The sequence below is a fragment of the Elephas maximus genome, chromosome 2 (genome assembly GCF_024166365.1).
Source record: "Elephas maximus indicus isolate mEleMax1 chromosome 2, mEleMax1 primary haplotype, whole genome shotgun sequence".
In the NCBI taxonomy this organism is placed as follows: Eukaryota; Metazoa; Chordata; class Mammalia; order Proboscidea; family Elephantidae; genus Elephas; species Elephas maximus.
Genome location: NC_064820.1, coordinates 72,724,059 through 72,739,589, shown reverse-complemented (window position 1 = coordinate 72,739,589; position 15,531 = coordinate 72,724,059).

The window sequence follows — 15,531 nt, the reverse complement described above, 5'->3', positions numbered from 1 at the left end:
TGGCTACTTACAGCAGACCCCATCATGTGGGTGATCACATATAAACACTGAAAATCATGGCCCAGGCAAGTTGACACACAATCTTAACCATCACACGATGTAAAATTATTATGACTGGCATCTAATAAAAATTATCAGACTTAAAAAGAAGCAAGAAAATACAAAACACATCCAGGAGAAAAGTTAATCAATATAAATGTATTTAGACATGACATAGGTGATACAATTAGTAGACAATGACATTAAAAACAACTATTATAAGTTTATTCATATGTTCAGGAGGGTAAAAGAGAGTATGAGCATTTCTTATTATGAAAATAAGTAGAAGACGTTAGAAAAAAAAAAAGAACCCAAACCAAACTTCTAGAGACGGAAAATACACTGAGATGGAAAATGCACTGATTGAGATTAACAACAGAATAGAATTTGCAGAGGAAAGATTAATAAATTTGAAAACATAAGCATCGCTGCTACCCAAAATGAAACACAAATAGAAAACTAAAACAGTGCATCACTGGGTTGTGGCATAACATCAAGTAGTTCCAGGAAGATAGAAGTGGTAGAAAGGTAGAATATTATTTAACAAAGAAATGACTGGTAATTTTCCAGAACTGATGAAACTGTACATCCACAGGCCCAAGAAGGGCAACAAACCTGAGCAAAGGGAACATTAAGAAAACCACACCTAGGCCATAATAAGCAATTGCTGTAAAAGAGGGAGAAATGAAAATCTTAAAAGCAGCCAGAGAAACAAAGACACGTTGCCGAAGACCAAAAATAAGAACAATATAAAACTTCCAGTCAGAAACAGTACAAGCCAGGAGACAGCGGAGCAACATCTTTAAAGTACTGAAAGGGGTGGGTGGCGGGGGGCGGATTGTCAATCTAGAGTTCTAAAGCCAGTAAAAATCCTTTCCAAAAATGAAGGCAAAATTTACACTGCTGACGATGTATAAAAGTTAAGAGAATTCATCACTAAATGACCAGAAATGTTTAAGATCATCCTTCAGGCACAAGAAAAATGATACCAGATGGAAATTTAGATCTATGCAAAGGAATAAAGAGGGCCAGATATTATAAATAATTGGGTAAATATCAAAAATTTTTTTGTTTTTAAAAATTCTTTTAAAAATATAACTATTTAAAGTAAAAATAACAATGTGTTATAGAGTTTATAACCTAGGCAGAAGTAAAATATACGAGAATAGTAGCATAAAGGCTAGGAGAAGGGGTATTACAGTATACAGTTTTAAGTTCTTAGACTATATGTAACCCTAAAAAAAAAGTGTAATTGTTGTTGCTGTTGTTGTTGGGTGCCCTCAGGTCAGTGCTCACCCATAGTAACACTGTTTGACAGTGTAGAATTTCCCCCACAGGGTTCTATTGGCAATAATCATTCTGGCAGATCACCAGGTCTTTCTCCTGCAAAGCTGTTGGGTGGGTTCAAGCTGTCAACCTTTTGGTTAGCAGCCAAGTGCTTAACCATTGCACCACCAGGGTTCCTTGAAAGTGTATAACTAACACACAAATAAAGGAGATAATATGTACTAATATAAAAATCCATTGATCCAAAAGAATGAAGAAAAAATCAAAGTGAGAATAAAGAACAGATGGAACAGATAGAAAGTAAATATCAAAATGGTTTATTTAACTCCAATTACATCAATAATTACATCAATATAAATGGTGCAAACATTCTAATCAAAGGACAGGATTGTACAAGTGGGTAAAAAAACAAGACCCGATAACATGCTGTATACAAGAACTCCACTTTAAATATAAAGGCACATACAGGTTAAATGTAAAAGAAAAAAAAGATACGCAATAGTAACGTTAATCACAAGAAAGTTGGAAATTTTACATTAATTTCATATAAAGTAAATCTCAGAGCAAAGAATATTACCAAGGATAAAGAGGCTCAGTTCATTAAGAAGATATTAAAAAAACAAACAAACCCGTTGTAGTCGAGTTGATTCTGACTCACAGCCACCCTACAGGACAGAGTAGAACTGCCCTGTAGGGTTTCCAAGGGGCAGCTGATGGATTTGAACCGCTGACCTTTTGGTTAGCAGCCAAACTCTTAATCACTGCACTACCAGGGCTCCTAAGAAGATGTAAATATCCTAAATTTTTATATACTTATTAACAGAGGTTCAAAAATATGTGAAGCCAAAATTATAGATTTGAAAGAAGACACACATTCACAATTATATTTAAGAATTTCAATACCTCTCCCTAATAATTTATAGAACAAGAGTAAATTAGTAAGCATATCAAAGACTTGAACAACACTATCAACCTGATTGACCTAATTGATGAAATTGACCCACTCAAAACACCAAAATACACATTATTCTTAGTGCACATGAAACATTTACTGAGATAAGCCATAGCCTGGGCCAAAAAAAAGAAGTCTCTTCCTAAGTTTAAAATGATCAAAATCATAAAAAGTATGTTCTCTAATGAGAGCAGAATTTAATACAAATGACCAAACAAATACGGAACATTCCCAAATACTTGGAAATCAAGCAAAGACTATGTGTGGGGAAGAAGGAAAAAAAAGGTATGTATTGATATTGTTGTGTTGTTGTTAGGTGCCGTCAAATTGGTTTCAATTCATAGTGACCCTCTGTACAATAGAACTAAACACTTAGCCATCCTCACAATCGTTGTTATGCTTGAGCCCATTGTTGCAGCCACTGTGTCAAACCATCTTGTGCAGGGTCTTCCTCTTTCTTGCTGGCCCTCTACTTTACCAAGCATGATGTCCTTCTCCAGGGACTGGTCCCTCCTGATAACATGTCCAAAGTGTGTGAGACATATAGTCTCACATCCTTGCTTCTAAGGAGCATTCATTCTGGTTGTACTTCTTCCAAGACAGATTCGTTCGTTCTTTTGGCAGTCCAAGGTATATTCACTATTCTTCACCAATGCCACAATTTGAAGAAGTCAATTCTTCTTCAGTCTTCATTACTCATTGCCAAGCTTTCCCATGCATGTGAGGCAATTGAAAACACCATGGCCTGGATCAGGCACCTTAGCCTTCAAGGTGACATCTTTGCTTTTCAACACTTTAAAAAGGTCTTTTGCAGCATATTTGCCCAGTGCAATGCATCTTTTGATTCTTGACTGCTGCTTCCGTGAGTGTTGATTGTAGATCCAAGTAAAATGAAAATCCTTGACAACTTCAATCTTTTCTCCATTTATCATGATGTTGCTTATTGGTCCACTTGTGAGGATTTCTGTTTTCTTTGTGTTGAGGTGTAATCCGTTCTGAAAGCTGTGGTGTTTGATCTTCATCAGTAAGTCCTTCAAGCCCTCTTCACTTTCAGCAAGTAAAGTTCTCTTACATGCATAATGCAGGTTTTTAATGAGTCTTCCTCCAATCCTGATCCCTCATTCTTCTTCGGATTATTTGGTCAGCATGCAGATTGAATAGGTATGGTGAAAGGATACAACCCTGACATACACCCTTCCTTACTTTAAACCACACAGCATCCCCTTGTTCTGTTGGAACAACTGCCTCCTGATCTATGTACAGGTTCCTTATGAGCACAATTAAGAGTTCTGGAATTCCCACTCTTCACAGTGTTATCCATAATTTATTATGATACACACAGTCAAATGCCTTTGCATAGTCAATAAAACACAGGTAAACATCCTTCTGGTATTCTCTGCTTTCAGCCAGCATCCATCTGACATCAGCAATGATAGCCCTGGTTCCACGTCCTCCTCTGAATCTGGCTTGAATTTCTGGCAGTTCCTTGTCAATATACAGCTGCAGCTGCTTTTCAATGATCTTTGGCAAAATTTTACTTGAGTGTGATATTAATAATATTGTTTAATAGTTTCAACATTTGGTTGGATCACCCTTTTGGGGAATAGGCATAAATATGGATCTCTTCCAGCCGGTTGGCCAGGTAACTTCTTCCGAATTTCTTGTCATAGATGAGTGAGCACTTCCAGTGCTACATCCATTTGTTGCAACATCTCAATTGGTATTCTGTCAATTTCTGGAGTCTTGTTTTTTACCAATGCCTTCAGTACAGCTTGAACCTCCTCCTTCAGTACCATCAGCTCCTGATTATATGCTACCTCTTGAAATTGTTGATCATCAACAAATTTTTTTTGGTATAGTGATTTCCAGTATGTGTATTCCTCCCATCTTCTTTTGATGCTTCCTGCATCATTTAATATTTTTCCTGTAGAATCCTTCGATATTGCAACTTGACACTTGAATGTTTTCTTCAGTTCTTTCAGCTTGAGAAATGCTGAGTGTGTTCTTCCCTTTTGGTTTTCTAACTCCAGATCTTTACACATGTCATTATAATACTTTATTTTGTCTTCTCAAGCAGCTTTTTGAAATCTTCTGTTAAGCTCTTTTACTTCATCATTTCTTCCTTTCGTTTTAGCTACTTAATGTTCAAGTGCAAGTTTCAGAGTCTCTTCTGGCATCCATTTTTGTCTTTTTCTTTCCAGTATTTTTAATGACCTCTTGCTTTCTTCATGTATGATGTCCTTGATGTCATCCCATAATTCGTCTGGTCTTCAGTCATTAGTGTTCAACGTGTCAAATCTATTCTTGAGATGGTCTCTAAATTCTGGTGGAATATGCTCAAGGTGGTGCTTTGGCTCTCGTGGACTTGTTCTAATTTTCTTCAGTTTCAACTTGAACTTGCATATGAGCAATTGATGGTCTGTTCCACAATTGGCCCCTGGCCTTGTTCTGACTGATGATATTGGGCTTTTCCATCATTTCTTTCCACAGATGTAATCGATTTGATTCCTGTTTATTCCGTATGGTGAGGTTCATGTGTATAGTTGCCATTTATGTTGGTGAAAAAAATGGTATTTGCAACGAAGGAGTCACTGGTCTTACAAAATTCTATCATGAGATCACCATCATTTCTATCACCAATGCCGTATTTCCCAACCACCATTTCTTCTTGTTTCCAAATTTTGCATTCCAATCACCAGTAATCATCAATGCATCCTGATTGCATGTATGATCAATTTCAGACCACAGAAGTTGGTAAATATCTTCAATTTCTTCATCGTTGGCCTTAATGGTTGGTGCATAAATTTGAATAATAGTCATATTAACTGATCTTCCTTGTAGGCGTACGGGTATTATCCTAACACTGGCAGTGTTGTACTTCAGGATAGATCTTGAAATGTTCTTTTTGACAATGAATGCAACACCATTCCTCTTCAATTTGTCATTCCTGGTATAGTGTACCATATGATTGTCTGATTCAAAATGGCCAATACCAGTCCATTTCAGCTCACTAATGCCTAGGATATTGGTTTTTATGCATTCTATTTCATTTCGATGATTTCTAATTTTCTTAGATTAATATTTTGTACATTTGTGTTGATATTGGTAATCAAAATGATAGTCTGGGGTGTGCCCTTTTTGTTGCCTGCTACAGGGTCATTATGTTTCTCATCTGCCTGATAACAGAACTCTGATTTTTTCAGATGCTAGGCAACAGTTTTTGATCACAGAGATGTTGGCCTCCCCACAAGATCCAGAGGAGGATGAATGCTTGGTCTATGCAATTGATTTTGGTAATTCTGGTACCCCATGCCAGATACTCATTTTTCAGCTTCACTTGTATTTAAGAGATGTCCTGGGACAAATTCGAAGAAGCAGAAGGAAAGGGAAGTCTTTTAGATTGGGGGGTGGGTAGCCTTCTGGGAAGGATTTTCTTACAAGAAAATGGAGTCTAACAGAGAAAAAGTCTTTTCCCTGAGCATTATTTTCTGCCTTAAGTCAGCATGAGGATGTCAGGTCCACAAAAATAACTGTTAATCTGTGACCATGAGAAAATAGAATGAGGACAAAAAAAAAAAAAAAAAAAAATCACTCTAAGGATAATAGAGCAGAAAGATAGATAGAGCCCATCCTTAGTAAATTTTTGCATTACCAAGTGAATCCTAAAATCCTTTAACTCTGGATTATTTATTAAGTAAATAAAAAATAGACTTATTAAATTCCTTTTACTTACAACCAAATAAAGACTATGGTCTTCTGATTTTCTTCTTCACTAGAAAGTTAAAAAAAAAAAAAAAACCATTGCCATCCAGTAGATTGTGACTCATAGCAACCCTATAAAGATAAAGGTTACTAAACATCAATTCTCTCACACACTATCCTCTCTATCTCTGATATATCTCTGTCTCTATCCTCTTCTGCATAGCTTTGCCCCCAATCTTACAGAATATATTCCTCCCCTTCTTACCAAGGCAAACATCTCCACTTCTGCTCTGTGTCTCAGTTTTCTTCCTTGTTTCCTCCAGGATCTGTGCCCTCTTGCATTTCTAATTACTCTTTTTTCCACTGCTTTAATTATTGTGTCCTCTTTGCTTAATTCAGTTGACTTCCCAGTGCATAGAATGTATCTTTTTTCTCTTTGACACTTCAGATTAGTGGTCTAGGCTTATTGTCTCTGTATCCTCACCCACCAATGTGTTCCTCACCCCCTTGCAATATTCTGTTTTTTTCCCTTATTCTAATTCCTCAAAAAAAAAAAAGAAAACTTGTTTGCCATATTTAATGTTTTTATATATATTCACTTCTCTTGATTTCTACAATACATAATTTTTCATCCGAAAACTCTTCAACGTTAACTTTCTTGACATTATCCTGAATCTTCTCCCATGTCTTAATTGACTTTCATTTTTGCCAAGAATGTAACTTTCTCTTATTCCCTGACTATGGTTATTTCCCAAAATTTAATTCTTGGCATTCAGCTTTCTCTTTCTCCTTTCCTCTTAAAAAAAAAAGAAACTTATTCTTTATGATCTTAACCATTACCCAGATGTGGATAATTCCTAAATCCGTGTCTCCATCTGTAATCTCTTTCAAATTCTCAGTACCATATCTCCAATTGCATTTTAGACAATCGTTGATATAATCGACATATCTAAAAACCAATTAATCTTCCTCCTCTTCAGACCAGTTCCCCAAGCCGTGGTGAAGCAATGATTAAGAGCTATGGCTGCTAGCTAAGAGATGGGCAGTTTGAATCCACAAGCTGCTCCTTGGAAGCCCTCTGGGGGCAGCTGTACTATGTCTTATAGGATCGCTATGAGTGAGAATTGACCCGACAGCATTGGTTTTTTTTGTGTGTGTGTCATTGTTATCAAGGGTACTATTATTCTACCATTTACCGAATTTTAAATTCTAAATTATTTTCAACTATTTCTTCTCTATCTTTTATATAAAAGTATTAACACATTTTAATCAAATCCCATTTTGAATAATTTCACCTTATTTTAGTCTTTCTCATTTTCCACTCATACTAATTCAATAGTTTTGGTTCTTTCCCACTTTCAAATTCCTTTCCCTTCAACGAATTTACAATTATACTGCCACCAGAAATATATTGCCAAAACATTCTTTCACCAAATCGTACTATTAAATGGCTTCCCATTGCCTACATTGGATTTCTGAAACTAAGAGCAATTTTTAAGGAGTTAAAACCTGCACAGTGAGGATATATGTATAGTATGATCTCACTTATATGAAGTATCTGGAATAGGCAAATGCATAGAGACAAAGGTAGATTGGGGATTACCAGTGGCTGAGGAAGGGAGGAATGGGGAGTTATTGTTTAATGGATACTGATTTTTTGTTTGTGGTGACAAAAAGGTTTTGGAAGTGGATGGTGGTGGTAGCTCCACAACGTTGTGAATGTAATATTTTACCATAATAAAATATTTAAAAACTCCACACAGCAGGAAGTCTCTAGGACTCACTATGCTTAGTGAAGGCCTAAGGTTAATATTTTGTATACTATGCCTGCAGGCATCCAATAAAAAAAAAATTCCAATAGACACCTGCAATTAATTACAGGTTAGATTGGACAGGTGGAACATGATTTTATCAACTCTGTAGTTAGGCAAGAAACAGGGCTTCTCTATTGCTGACAAGTATGTTATCAACAGACCATCTTTCACCCTTCTTGGTTCTGTGTTTTGATTCTCTATTTCTTCCTAATGTAATATGTATGAAATCTGATTCTTCTTTTTGTCTTCAGTTGCCATGATATGATCTCCATAGACCAGAGGAGCTGTTAAAATTTGTAAAGACTATTTCTAATTGTGCATATAAAAAAAAAAATCTGACTTAATTAGAAAAATAACAGCTGAATCACTTTAGTTCAATTATGTCAGTCTCACTCTAAAATGCTGTGAAATATGTTAATGTATCTAACATGCAAATATCTGTAAAACAGGTATTGTTTTGTTTTTTGACTTTGAACACAGCGCCCAACCTCTGACCAGTTCAAATCAAAGAGACAAGCTAACTGTGTTCCATTGTCAAGGATAAGGAGGCTTGCTCCAACGTTTTCTATATTTATAATCAAGGAAATGTTCACCACCTCTGTCCTTGGGGTTTACCCTGATTTGACTGGCTTTGTTTACATTTTCCAAACCATTTTTATACACATTATAATTAATAACACAATTCCATTTTTAAGGCTGAGTTTCTAAGGAAATTAGTTTGTAGAGGATGGTTTGCATGAAACTTGGCTCTGTACCTCCCTAAATCAATCTGTTTGCTCAGTCAAATATTTATTGGACACCTGTTTGTGCAAATCTTTCCAAGCTGGTCTTTCAGAAATTGCCTTGTTGTGACAGTGAAGATTGTCTTCCTCTATATATGAAAAGATAATGGTGGGCCCAGACAGTTAAAGATAGGGTGATAATACATCCTGTGTTGCCTGGACAGTTCTATTTGACACCTATTGTCCAGGCATATTTATTAATAGCAGCTCTTTCAGTCTTAAAAATCGTTCAAGTTTGGAGGACAAATTATTTGGCTGCCTTAGTTAAAGATCGTGAGTATAAGACAAAGAGATGAGATGACTATGTTGCTTCGTTTTTACTACTGGAAGACCAGATTCTATAATCTTTTTGAGGCTTCACATCGGATGCCACATTCCATTCTCTGGAATTTAATAGGTAACAGATTTTATTTCAAAGACAGGCTATTTAAAATAACTTCAAAATAATACAAAAGTATAATTAACTGGGAGTTTAGAGCCCTGAGTCTTCCCCAAGACTCTAAGTAATCAACATTGTGATGCTAGGCCCGTGATTTTTTAATGTGGACAGAATCACTTGTGATATTTGTTAAAATGCAGGTTATGGAAAAATTCCCACAGGTATTCTGAGACAAGTATTCCTTGAGAATCACTGCCTTAGGCAAGTCGGCTCTTCTGGGCTTCAAATTCTACATGCATAAAATGAGGGGGCTGGATTAGATGAAGTTTAGGGCTATTGTCAGTCCTTAACTTTCATGAATCAATTGAATTGTTCTCTATTTCTGGGAATAAAGCTCTGATCAATTCAACATGTGTGGCACTCAAGTGACTAAGCCTCTCAAGTGTACGGTTTAAATAAATATTTTCTACTTAACCCGTCAGCTGCCCATCACAGAATTTTGGAATAGGAAGAGGCACTAGAGACCATCTAGTGCAATCCCCCACTCAATGCAGAAAGGTTACCATTCCCCAATAACACCCCCAGTAGATGGTCATCCAGCCTGTGCTTGTTCACTTCCATCACTGGGAACTTACTACTTTGAAATAAGGAAATGTCTTCTTTTTCTTAAATTAAAAATCTTTCTCTTGGAGGTATAACCCATGTGTCCTGGTTCTGAGCTATGATTCTATATAGAATAAGTATAATTTCTTCTCCATGTGACCACAGTTTGGATGAAGTCTTCATTTCACACTCAGTTTCAGTTTCTTTTAACACACTGCTTATGTCTTTTTTTTTTTTATGTCTAATTGCTCTCCGATGGATCTCTCCTAAAATGTGTCCTCAGCTGTGGTCTGGGCAATGTCATTTACCATAGGACCATTATCTTCTGGAAACTAAATATCTTTTAATGCCATCATGCTTGGTAAAGCAGAGGGTCAGCAAAAAAGAGGAAGACCTTCAATGTGATGGATTGACACAGTGGCTGCAATAAGGGGCTCAGGCATAACGATGATCGTGAGGATGGTGCATGCCCAGGCAGTGTTTCGTTCTGTTGTATGTACATAGGATCACCATGAGTTGAAACTGACTCGACAGCACCTAATAATAACAACAACAGACACCACCTAAGATGCCATTTGTATTTTGTGTCAGCCAATCACATTGCTGGCTCATTCTAAGCTGGTAGTCCACCCAAATCCTGAGGGCTTTCTCAGTAAAAGTCATTTATGCAAGTTCTCCACAATCCACAACTCTAAACCCATAATCATACAGCTGCTCCCTTTTGTACCCTAAATTCAGGAACTTACATGCGTCTCTATTTGATTTCACCCTTTTTTTAGTGATAGCCTGTTGCACTCGTATTTTTTTGACATACAATGCCTTAGTTACCTCTTTCAGCTTTGTGATGTTTGTAGATTTGGTGTGCATGTTTTTTACTTCAATCGCCATCAACTTTTAAGAATAGACAAGACCAAGAAGAAAAATCTTCAATGCACCTTTAAATAACTCCCTTCAGGATAGCTTTTATCAGATGTTGCTTTTTCAGTGTATGATCTAAGATAGGCATTGGTTCCTCAGGGCATTGAACCAAAACACCAATTAACTGTAGTTTAAGCTACTCAGAACTCAACCAGTCTAGGGTACCTGCAAGAAATTTTATTGACTATTATCAGTCTTATTCAGTTGAACTCACAACTGAGGATACACAATCCCCTAGTGCAAGGGGATTGAACCCAGTAACCTGCGATGATAGCAAAGGTCTGCCCTTTTCTCAATGAGGAATATGACAATATGATCTAAATCCTTTTGAAAGAAATAATTTCCAACCTGTTCTTGAACTGAAATTTTTCCTTCAGCCTATCTTCATAGACAACTTTTATATTATCTATTTAATATGATATGCCTATTATGTCCATGAAAATTAGTAGCGCAGGCCGCTAATCATACCAGTGTTATCTATTGCTTTGATGTTGCCAATATGCTCATGAAAATTAGTAGCACAGCTACTAATAATAGCAAAATTAGATCGAAGTTGTGAGTATTTGAATAGACTGACAGGATGACACAATATAATAGAAAGTCCATAAATAAATAAAAAATATATAGGAATTTTGTAAATGATAGAAGTGGTTACAAATCACTGATGGAAAAATGCTTTATTCAAACAATAGTATGGAGGCAAATAAATTTGGGGGAAAATAAATTGAATCTGTCTTATACACCTTATACTAGAATTCATCCAGAATGGATCAAAAAATAGAAATTAAAAAAAAAGAAATAAAACATCAGAGATTCCTTTTACAACCTTGAAATGGGGAAAGTATTTCTAACAACATCTGAAGTAAAAAATGAAATATTAATAAATTTGACTTCAGAAATATCAGTTACGTCTTCATGCTGAGAATATAATCAAATGACAAAGGAAAAACAGAGGGGAGTTGAAATACATTTGCAACTCATATCACAGGCAAAGGGGAATTCTCTCTATGTATAGTTTCAAATAAAACTTATGTGCTACCTCAGATCCCTATAATTACTTTGCTTTCTTCCTGCAACAGCCCTAGAAATAGCTTGTATTATTTCCAAGGTCATGTAGGCAGATCGTTACTGCGTTTGCTCCACTGCAGACCAACGGACTCAAGGCAGCAACTGTTTGGGGTTTCTCTTGTTATTCATGGGCATTTTTCAGTACAACCGCACCTCATGCCTATAGCCTATGCCTCTTAATTTCCTTTCCAAGAGATTCCCTAACGTTACCGAGACTGAAAGGCTTCCCTACTGCCGCTTATATAGATGCTGTTGAACTTATTCAGTGCCCTGTGAAGTGATTTTCTTTCTTTCTTTTTTTTTACCTAGAGGAAGCAGGAGTTTATGAATAAATACTTCTTCTTTAAATACATCATCACCTCCCCCACCCCAAAAGCTTGAGAAAAATAAGTGTTATTTTTAAGGGCACAACAATAAAGCTTATTGTTAGGCTGATGCTGTAACATAAACAGTGGAAGACGAAAAGCAATTAAATAACAGTTTTAAGGTGATACCAGATGATAAAACTGCTAGGCGGGTATTTTATACCCAGAAAAAAATGTTGTCGTTGTTAGGTACCGTCAAGTTGGTTCCGACTCAGAGCGACCCTATGTACCACAGAATGAAACACTGCCTGGTCCTGCGCCATCCTACAGTCGTTGTTATGTGTGAGCCCATTGTTGCAGCCACTGTGTCAATCCGTCTCATTGAGGGTCTTCCTCTTTTCTGCAGACCCTGTACTTTACCAAGATGATGTCCTTCTCAAAGGACTGATCCCTCCTGACAACATGTCTAAAGTATGTAAGACCAGTCTCACCATACTTGCTTCTAAGGAGCATTCTGGTTGTACTTCTTCCAAGACAGATTTGTTTGTTCTTTTGGCAGTCCATGGTATATTCAATATTCTTGCCAACACCACAATTCAAAGGCATCAATTCTTCTTTGGTCTTCCTTATTCATTATCCGGCTTTCACATGCATATGATATGATTGAAAACACCATGGCTTGGGTCAGGCACACCTTAGTCTTCAAGTTGGCATCTTTGCTTTTCAACACTTCAAAGAGGTCCTTTGCCCAATGCAACGCATCTTTTGATTTCTTGACTGCTGCTTCCATGGGTGATGACTGTGGATCCAAGTAAAATGAAAAAATATTCTTCAAAAATGCAGCCTATATAAAGGCATTTTTAGAGAAAAGGGATGAGTTGAGAATATTAACTGTCATCCTAACCATACTACAAAAAATACTAAATGAATTTCTTCAGACTGAAGGAAAATGATACCAGATAGAAGAATGGAATTGCACAAAGAAACAAACAGAACTGAACAGAGTAAAAGTGTAGGTAAATACAAAAGAAAAATTTTGCTTTTTAGAAAAGACCTTTTAAAGCAAAAATATTAAAATGTTCTGTGGGGTTTACATCAAATGTAAAAGTAAACTACATGATGATAATAACAAAAAGGGTGGGAGCTGAAAGGTTCTTACATTATTTGTGAAAAGATAAAATTTTAATTCAAGGTAGTTTGTGTTAAGAATGCATATTTTAATATATAGTATAAATGTTAAATGGAAATAGAAAAATGTTAATAAAAAATCAACAAGATATGTAAAATAGAATACCAAACATACTTGATTAATCCAAAAGAAGGCATGAAAGAAATAGCCAAGTACGATGAGAAAAATAGAAACCAAAATGGAGACTAAAATCCAACCAGCTCAGCAATTATCTTAAATGTTAAAAACAAAACAAAAAAAAAACCCTAAATAATTAAAAGATGTAGGTTACAAAGATGGATTTTTTTTTTTAATGATTCAGTGTATAAACTGAAATCCATTGCCGTCGAGTCAATTCTGACTCATAGCGACCCTATAGAACAGAGCAGAACTGCCCCATAGAGTTTCCAAGGAGTGCCTGGTGGATTTGAACTGCTGAACTTTTGGTTAGCAGCCGTAGCGCTTAACCACTACATGACCAGGGTTTCCGGTTCAGCATATACTATCTGCAAAAGACACACTTTCAATATGAAAATACAAATTACAGAAAAGTAAAAAGGTGGAAAAAATATATTAGCACTGAAAAGGGATATTATATAATGATAAATTTATCCAACAGACATGAAAAGGCTAAATATATATACATCTAATACCATAGTTTAAATATAAGATGCAAAACTGACAGAATTTAAAGGAGAAATATACTAATCCACCATTATAATCAGAGATTTTTCTCTCAGTCAAAGATGAAATAAGCATATTTTAAAAAGAGCAATATATAGAAGATTTGAAAAACTCTATTAACAAATTTAACCTGATTAATATAACACTTCAACTGACAAATGGAGACTATATATACTTTTTCAAATGCACAATAAGTTTATTATGAAACAATAAACAACATAACCATATACTGGTCCCTTAAAATAATTCCTAGTAAATGCCTAAGTGTTGACTTATCCACAGTATGTTCTCTGACCACATATGCAATTAACTAGAAATCAATAACAAAAAGATAGCTAAAAAATCCCAGACATTTGGAGATTAATAACATAATTCTAAATAATACATGGGTCAAGAAGAAGTCAAAGTGAATATTGTTGTTAGGTGCCCTCGGGTCAGTACTGACTCATAGTGACCCTATGTACAACAGAATGAAACACTGCCCAGTCCTGCACAAGCCCTACAATCCTTGTTACGCTTGAGCCCATTGTTGCAGCCACAGTGTAAATCCATCTTATTGACGGTTTTCCTCTTTTTTGCTATCTACCAAGCATGATGTCCTTCTCCAGGGACTGAACTCTCCTGATAACAAGTCCAAAATATGTGACATGTTTTATTCTTGCTATCCTTGCTTTTAAGGAGCACTCTGACTGTATTTCTTTCAAAACAGATTTATTCTTTCTTTTGCCAGTCCATGGTATATTCAATATTCTTCCCCAGCACCATAATTCAGAGGTATCAATTATTCTTTGGTCTTCCTTATTCACTGTCTAGCTTTCACATGCACATGAGGCAACCGAAAATACCGTGGCTTGGGTCAGGCGCTTCAATCTTCAAGGTGTCATCTTTGCTTTTTAGCACTTTAAAGAGGTCTTTTGTAGCAGATTTTACTCAGTTCAATGTGTCTTTTGATTTCTTGACTGCTGCATCCACAGGTGTTTATTGTGGATCCAAGTAAAATGAAATCCTTGACAAATTCAGTCTTTTCTCTGTTTATCCTGATGTTGCTTACCAGTCCAGTTGTGAGGATTTTTGTTTTCTTTATGTTGAGGTGTAATGCATACTGAAGGCTGTGGTCATCTTCATCAGTAAGTGCTTCAAGTCCTCTTCACTTTCAGCAAGCAAGGTTGTGTCATCTGCATAACACAGGTTGTTAATGAGTCTTGTTCCAATCCAGATGCCCCATTCTTCATATAGTTCAGATTTTCCCATTATTTGCTCAGCATACAGATTGAATAAGTATGGTGAAAATATACACACTGATGCACACCTTTCCTGACAAAACCACAGAGTACCCCCTTGTTCTGTCCGAATGACTGCCTCTAGATCTATGTACAGGTTCCTCATGAGTACAATTAAGTATTCTGGAATTCCCATTCTTCACAATGTTGTCTGTAATTTGTTATGATCTATGGTCAAATTTCTTTGCACAGTCAATAAAACATAAAACATAGGTAAACATATTTCTGGTATTCTCTGCTTTCAGCCAAGATTCATCTGGCATCAGCAGTGATAGCCCTGGTTCCACATCCTCTTCTGAATACGGCTTGAATTTCTTGCGGTTCCCTCTTGATGCATTGTTGCAGCTCCTTTTGAATGATCTTCAGCAAAATTTTACTTGAGTGTGATATTAATGATATTGTTTGATAATTTCCAAATTCAGCTGGATTACCTTTCTTTGGAATAGGCCTAAATACGGATCTCGTCCAGTCAGGTGGCCAGGTAGCTGTCTTCCAAATTTCTTGGCATAGATGAGTGAGTACACCCAGCACTGCATCTGTTTGTTGAAAC